At 53.0% G+C, this 8030-nt stretch overlaps 1 long non-coding RNA gene across 1 annotated transcript in view; it reads left to right on the forward strand.

The window, feature by feature from the left end:
- LOC127484840 (uncharacterized) overlaps nucleotides 1–3143 on the forward strand; it is a 13178-nt gene extending 10035 nt beyond the window's left edge. Inside the window, exon 3 of the long non-coding RNA XR_007912010.2 lies at nucleotides 2988–3143. This is a non-coding gene — a long non-coding RNA (uncharacterized lncRNA). The remainder of the gene's footprint in view (nucleotides 1–2987) is intronic.
- The last annotated feature ends 4887 nt before the right edge of the window (nucleotides 3144–8030 follow it).

Raw genomic sequence — 8030 nt, forward strand, 5'->3', positions numbered from 1 at the left:
TAGGAAGCCGCCCGAGGATTGGGGAGTTGCCTGCAATTAGCCTCCCAGGAGGGCGCCAGAGATGTGGGTGGGGCCTCCAGAGCTCCTGTTGGCCCCAGGTGTAGCACTGGTAACTCACAACAAAACCCTGAAATCCGTCTTCACTTGTGGACAAGGAAACTTGGTGTTGGGGACCGGGGTTAAAAGGCATCCTAAAATTCGTAGATTAGCAAATGGCTTATCCGAGATCAGAGTCCATTTCCATATCACGCTTAAGTCAATATCCCCAACCACAGAAATTCACCGCCGCTGGGAGCATCCGTGTTTTGTGTTATCCGCCTCTAAAAAGATGGTTTTCTTTCTTTCTGAGTTGGGTTGCCAACTAACGTTGACATGACATAGAGACACATGGCCACCCTGGCGGACAGCAAACACGCCACCATCAGCCGTGGGAATATGCATTCTCTCAGTGCCTCTCTGCACAGTGCCCCAGGCTTTGTCATGGATGGCAGGCAAGGCTCCTGCCTGGACCCCCTGCTGAAGCCTGTCATGGGACTGTGACAGGGTGTCAGGACGCAGCCCCCTGGCAGCCACACCCGAGTTCCAGTTGGCGCCCATGCGGTCCCTGTGGGCTCTGGCTTTGCCAGGCTTGCTGCTGCCTATCCCTTCCCAGCTGTTCGCCAGGCCTGGGGCTGCGGGAAGACCCTGCCGAGGGGCTGGGTAAGTCTCCCCGTCACCTACCACTGTGAGGAGATTTCCCCCGGTTGGCTTGGAGTGACAGTGATAGATTAAATGCACCAATTAAATTAGATCCTATTTTAACGAGCTTGAGTTGGATTTACTTTTAATTATAGTGCTGTGCTCGCTGATGAGGTATTGTCGAGGACTTAACAATTGGTTGATTGTGCATCCGAGTGTTCAGAGAACAGTTTCTGGGAGAGACCAGGACAGCTTCTTCCTAAGGAGCTCTTCGGGATAAAACAGAGGGGAGGACGGGGAGGGGGCGGGCACGGAGGACATGTCCTGTCTCCACTGAGAATCCATCTCTCTCCTCATTTTCTGCTTTATGAGTCTTGTGTTACTTGCAGATTTAATGGGGCCAGCAGAGGGTAGAGGAGTGGGCCCGAGGCCGTGGTGCACAGCTAACTTGGGGCTCTATCCTGTCTGTACGCCACTAAGCTGAACACAATACCTGGGCCCAGGTTAACTAACCTGCCTGGTCTAAGCCGTAGATTCCTCTCAGTGATTCATTAATCAATTCAACAAGTATTTGTTGAGCTTCCAGAATGCAACGACACTGTTCTAGGTGCTGGGGCAAAGAGGAAAAGCTCTCCGTTCTTGGGGGGGCCCCCATTGTAGTGGCAGGGGTGAAGGAAGGGAGATAAAGAGATATTTTGCACCACACTGGCCAGTGAGCAATGCTCAAGAGAAACTACGGTGGGGTAAAGGCTTTGTGGGATGGGAGGCTTTGTGTGGACATGGGCTCTTTCTGACAGCAGCATCTGAGCAGATTCTGAAGCAAGACAGGAGCTGAGCCATGTGGCTGGCTGGGGAAACAGTGCTCTAGGCCAAGGAGAGAAGGGATGTTAACAGCCTTACCCTGCTGGCCCCAGCCCTTCTGCTCCCAGCCAAGTCCACATCCATGTGCGTCGAGGAAGGCAGGTTCTTCGACTCTTGGCAATTGCCCTGCTGGGACCTCAGTCACTAGAGGTGCTGATCTCTGGATGTGTGTCTGGTCCAAGGGGGCAGGGCTGTCCCACGCACTCTTTGAGGACATGACTTTGGGGATTTAGTTCTTCGCTGTAATGGAAAAACAGAAAAATGGAGAACAAAAGCCCGTAAGCCAAGTACACACAGATGCCATTGTACTTGGAAAGCACATTGGACCATAAACTGGATGCTTGAGTCCTGGTGCCTCCTTTGCCTATTTGCAAAGCAAGTGAATGTGGGTAGCTCTCAGTCTTCTGAGCCGCAGTCCTACAATTTATAAAATAGAAAATGAGGCCATAGTAGCAGACCTCTGAGGTGCCATATAGCTAAAGATGGGGTTCACAGGCAAGACTTGGAGAATCATGGAACCCTGGGAAAAGACTAGGAATGCTCAGAGAAGCTCCCAACCTTGGCCCTGGGCATGGGATAGTCTCCAGGAGTGTTTGTGTTGGGCATACTAGTGGCAGCCCCATGACAGGCTAGGGTGGCAGAGACGGTCTCCCTCTGACTGTTTGGATTCCCAGATGCAGAACTGAGACAATTCAAGTGAAGGCCGCTTCTTTGGGAGGTTATCCCAGAGAACACTACCAAGCAGAAGTGGGGAAGCGAGAGAAGGCGTCGCCAAGCCAGTTACCTCTGTGGGCGCCTGGAGCTTCCCCTTGCTGCAGAACCGCGGAGGGTCAGCACAGAACACATGCTTCAGAGGCAGCCCTCCTGCGAGTGAGGGAGCTGAGCTATTGTACACTCAGTCCTGTGGGTTGGTGGCTGAAGGTTGCTCTGCAGGATTGAGGATAGAGCTCCCTGGCACTTCTGGCCCTTGGCTGCACCAAAGTACACTCTGGACCCGAGAGATCCACGGGGCAAAAGGGTGGAGAAGCTGGTGGCTGAGAGTTGGGTGGCTTTTGCTAAGGTGGCAAGGGCAAGGGGATAGGTTGGGCCTGGGGCAGCGTCTGCTACAGCCCCCAGAATAAGCAGCTCTGCTTCAGATCACTGTTTCAGAGGCTGAGCCTGGGCTCAAGTCTCACACCCAAGAGGGCTACCGTCCGCCTGCCACCCCTGTCCCCGACCCCCTGCCCCGCCAGCAAGTGGCAGATCTACTCTGTGGCCCAAGGCTCACAGCTGTGTGGCCAGGTATGTGGCCTCTGGGAAGTAACAAGGAGGAGAATCCAGGAAAAGGCAACCCAGTTGAGAGACACAGAGCTTAGCACCCTGAAAGGCTGAGTTGGCTCTGTGCTCAGCTCCTCAGAGAGCAGACGAGCTTGGTAGTTGGAAACATCTCTGTGTGATGCCTCCTGCAGGGGATGTCATTCCTTGAATGAGAAGAGAGTGGCTGGCAGTGTCTCCATGGCAACCAGCAAGAGCCCACCCAAGGACCCCTCTTGTGATGGAAGAGATGGAGCCGAGACCACGACTCCAGGGAGTGAGTGTCTCTCTGTAGCAGGTGTCCAGAGCCACAGGTAAACGGTTTTCTTTGCTCTTGACATTGTAGTTGTGATCTGTATTATATATATACACACACACACACACACACGCACACACACACACGGGCACCCGCATACCAGCCTAAGCTGGTCGGGTCAGGGAGAACACCTGTCACAATGTTGTGCCGACGTACTGGGGAAGCAGGAACAAGTGGGCGTCTCTGTTGTCCCTTCACAAAATGATTCAGATGGTACCCATTCCCTGGCCTCCGCCGTGGGAGGCAGCAAGAGCCGACGCAGAAATGTGTGGGAGGCATTTGGAGCACCCTGAAAGAAAGATGCTCTCAAGAATGCCTGTTATGAAATGTGCGAGTTTTCCTTTCCTTTTAGTTCTCAGCCTTTGGAGTTTTCAAATTGCATTTAAGGTATTTCGAAGCAGCTGCTGTGCTGAGACCACACACCATCCAGAGCCGCTGACCACAAAGTGAAGGCGAAAATAAAACCCGAACGAAGAGGATTTGCTCCTGACTCGTGGCCAGCTTCCAGTTTGGATCTTAAAAGCGTCTCCCCTGGCCAGCTTCCTGCGCTGACCCCCAGGCTCACTTAGCTCGGCGCGGCTGTGTATTCCTTGCCATTAGATATTGAAAACAGGAAATTAAGGGGCCTGTCTGGGGATGGTAGAGCTTGAAACAACTTCAGAGAACAAGCTGATGAAGTCATAGATCATATCTCCCTGCCTTTTCCATGTCGGGTTTCTTTAAAGATAAGGGAGTGAATCAAAATGTGCTGCCTTTTTTTTTTTTTCTCAAGATGGAAGCAGAGGAAGATTTCTTTAATATCCCCTTCCCTCCCAGTGTTTCCAAAGATAACCAGATGAGAGGAATGCCTCGATCGCACGCACGTGCGTGTAAAATGCGATTACAGGACAATTTCTCCATCTTGGTCCCCGAGGGCTGGGGGAGAGGGGGAGAAGAGATGACGCTTGGAAAGGAGAGGAGCCAGGTAGCCATCGGGCCCCGTGGTGTTGCTGAGGTAGCTGCTGGTTTCTTAGAGGGGACCGTCGGGGCCGATGGCCTTGCAGCACTCAGCAAAGGGGACTTCCGGGCTACAGGAGCAGGAGAGATGCTCTCTACGGTGTAGTGCTGCCCATGAGACGTCCGGTACACCCTGCAGCAGTGCCAGCCCTCTGGCCCAGGCTGGGTGCCCAGGCTGGGCTGTGTCAGGCAGCAGTATGACATGGGGAGTGACTTGATGCAGCCCAGGGGGACAAATATGAGAGGAGGTCAAGGCAAAAAAAAAAAAAAAAAAAAAAAAGGCAGGCGTCTAGGCGTCCAACCTGGACACTCGGGTCCGATGGCAGAGGCCAAGGTGAGGAGCAGGAGAGGAGATGGAGGGCAACGTCTGGACAGCTCAGGGGATTTGAAGCCCTGGGGGCACAGGCTTGGGGACCAGCAGCCCTCCGTGCAAATCTGACTCCGGCACAGGCCGCGTGGCCCAAGCCTCAGTGTTCTTTTCCGTAAAACTGGCTGATACCTATTCCACGGCTCTGTCCCGGGAAGCCAACAAGTTGGCTTTTTTGCAAGCGCTTGAGGTTGTGAACTGTGCGGGCTGCTCTAAGGATGGATTTATGCAGTTCCCGCAGAATGGGCCTGGGGGAGGGGGAGCCTGCCGGGTCGAAGGGAGTCCGCACAGGGAGATGCTAAGCTTATTTATGAAACAGCTTCTCTGGCCTTTTGGTGAACCTGGAGAACAATTTACATCTGGCAAGGCAGAACCGTGATGAGCAAGAGATTCTGGGCCGTGTGCGCTGTTTGGGGCAGCTCGCTGGGAAAGGGGCCCTTGACTCTCTTGAGCTGCAGACACCTGGCCTTGGCCCTGCCCCACCCTGCCAAGGGTGATGGATGTAGGTCAGGCCCTCAGGAGGCCAGGCTTTTCTCTTGAGACAGTTAGAAAAGAGCAGCTTGCAGGAAATGAATTAAGAAAATGAGTCTGTGGGGTGAGGGGGACTGGGAAGGGATAGCAAGGAAAACCCAGCAGGGATTGGGGGCAAGAGGGGTTGTACAATGCGCAACCTGCACAGCTGCACAGAGGAGCCCATGCGTGGGACTGCGAGAAGAAACAGAATGAATTAGAAGCAGGAAAGTTGATGAGCAGGGCAGCGGAGAGAGCAGCACTGAGAGTGACCCAAGACCATGGACGGGCTGTTGCCTTTGGAGTTCTTTCCTCTGCTGAAAAGTTGAATAGGAATGAGAAAGCACAGGCCACAGGCCATCTGCTTGTGCTTAAAAAAAAAAAGTCGGAAAAGTAAAGATGAATCCATATCCCTGGGAGTGGGACTCGGCAAATGGACTTCACCTCCTCACCCCTCTCCACCTTTCACCCTGCATCTGTCCTGGGGCAGCAGGATGGAAAGAGGATTTCTCCAAATACTCTCTGAGCTCAGGTCACACCTGTACCCCTCCCCCCAGCTGTCACATCCTGCAGTAGACCCTGGATCAGGGCAGAGTCTCTCATGTTCCCCTTCCTGGATGGCCATTGCCCTTTGCAATGCCCCTGCAGGCGGGGCATCTTCATGAACTTTCCCCAGGCGCCTTGAAGCAGCAAGGCGTTCCCCCTGGAATTCTGGGAGCCGGGCTCCTCTGGGTGGAGGTGGGGCCGACTGGAAGCCTTCAAACCCAGCTCGCAAGTTCTGGATGCCTTCACCATCCGTGTCCAGGAGGAACCAGGATGGCCCTTGCTGTTCAAGGGTCTATGAGCTTCATCCTCTTGGTCAGTGATGCCCAGACCTGGCAGCCTGCTAGTCGCCAGAGGAACTTAAACATTCTGGGCTCAGGCCCCACCTTGAGGCCAGTGGAATTTGAATCCCTAACTCTGGAGACCACACATTTACACTTTTCAAAAGCTCCTTCAGGCAATTCTGGCGGCCACGCTTGTGAAATTACTGCTCTGAGGGCTTAAGCGCCTCCAAATAGTAACTCAGATGCTTTCTCTGGGCCTCAGTTTATCGACCAGAAAAATGGATTGGTAATCTATTCATCCCATCCTAATATTCTGGAACTCTGACAAAGCAGCAGGTAAGAGATCCACAGATGTATGAGGGTATTTCAAAAAGTTTGTAGGGAAAATATGAAATTAGAAGTACAAGTTTATTTTGGTGGAAAAATATTTTTGAAGATATATGAACAATGTGTATTACCAAAAAAAAAAAAAACCTCTGAAATAAACGCAGACTTTAGTTCCTTTCTTCCATGGCTTTTTTGAAATATCCTCATATGTTCACGAGCACGTGGGCATTCAAAACACTCACACCTTCCTTGCTTTCTATACTCTACAACTTTCACTTTCACTTTCCCAAGGTACCGAAAGCCTTCATCTCAACTGTTCCTCCCACAACACCCTTCCTGCCCAAAAGGGGTAGTCAGAAACTTCCAGAAGCATTTTAGATAGAGAACATAACAAGAAGGTGGATTTGCTAAGAGAACCGAAGGGTCAACCACAGATTCCCAGCCTGGAAGTACCCTGGAGGTCCCCATCCAGCCCTCCTGTTGTCCCCAAGGAAACAAGACACCAGGGGAGGAACCCAGTTGTCCGAATTCACACAGACAGCCAGTGCTGGAGCCAGGGCAAATGCAGGACCCAAGTATGGTGTGAGGTCAGAGCGACCCAAGGAATGGCTTAAAAAGTGTGTTCACGGATTCCGCCCCAGATCCAACAAGCCAGACTTCTGGGGCCCAGAAATCTGATTTCAGCTTCTCCTCTGGAAAACCCAGAACTACTTTGCACCTCAAGGCCCTGAGGAAAACTACTTGGCAGGCTGGAAGCCAAGAAGCCCAGGGCTTGCCCACATCTGCCTGTCCCTCTTACCCTGAGATCTGGGACGAATGGTGGGCTCTATCACAAGGCTTGGCAGCTGGAAGGATCAGTGCATGTAACCATTTCCTGGAGAGCTGGATGGCTCAGTGGCCAGAGGTGGGGAGGCAGTGATGGGAGGAGACTGACCCAACTGTGACCCAAACCTGATGCTTGACTCCATGAGGTGAGACCACATAGGCATTGCCTCAGCCCCTCCCCAACCAGAAGCCCCCTGGAGGAAGGGCCAAAGGAAGCCCTTGTTGGTACCTTGAGCCCAGCCCATCCGAGAGGGCAAAGCTGAGTTCAAAGGTACAAGCTGGGACAGAGGGGAGGACAGATTGTGGCCCAAGTCAGAACACATGTCACTCATTCTGTTCTGGCTGGGCACATGTTCGATCTGCAATCCTTTGACTCTGCTCCAGCTGTCACCTGTCTGGTGAAGCTTCCAGTCAAAGCCCAGCTCTGCACAGGCTTCTTGCCAGCCACGCCCATCTGCAGAAGCAGGTGGTAGAGGTAACCATGCGTGGCACCACCTGAGTGCCTATGGTGTGCCGGGCTCTGTGCTAGACACTTCACAGGTTGTTCTTTGGCTGTTCCACAGAAGTGTGGTAGGTGGGACGATGCCCCCCAAAGACGCCCAACTGCTAAGCCCCAGAACCCCTGAGCCTTTGGAATTGCTTGCCCCGCACAAGTGACTGTTAATGTGATGAAGTTAAGGATGTGGCGATGAGAGATTGTGCTGGGTGATCTGGGTGGGTGCAGTGTACTCGCGAGGGTCGTTATCAGAGAGAGGCGAAGGATCAGAGCTGCAGAGGGAGATGTGGGACACAGGCAGGGGTCAGAGCGATGCGACTGCTCTCTGTGAAGGTGCGGGAAGGAGCCGTGAACAGAGCAGTGCAAGGAGCCTCCAGAAGCCGGAAAAGGCGAGGGGATGGATTCTCTGGCGTCTCCAAAAGCAATGCACCGACGCCGTGAACTTGATTTAGCTTAGTGAGACCTACTTTAGATTTCTGGCCTCCAGAACTCTAAGGGGATGTTTGTGCTCTCTTAAGCCCTATTTGTGGCAAT

The sequence above is a fragment of the Oryctolagus cuniculus genome, chromosome X (genome assembly GCF_964237555.1).
Source record: "Oryctolagus cuniculus chromosome X, mOryCun1.1, whole genome shotgun sequence".
Classification (NCBI taxonomy): domain Eukaryota; kingdom Metazoa; phylum Chordata; class Mammalia; order Lagomorpha; family Leporidae; genus Oryctolagus; species Oryctolagus cuniculus.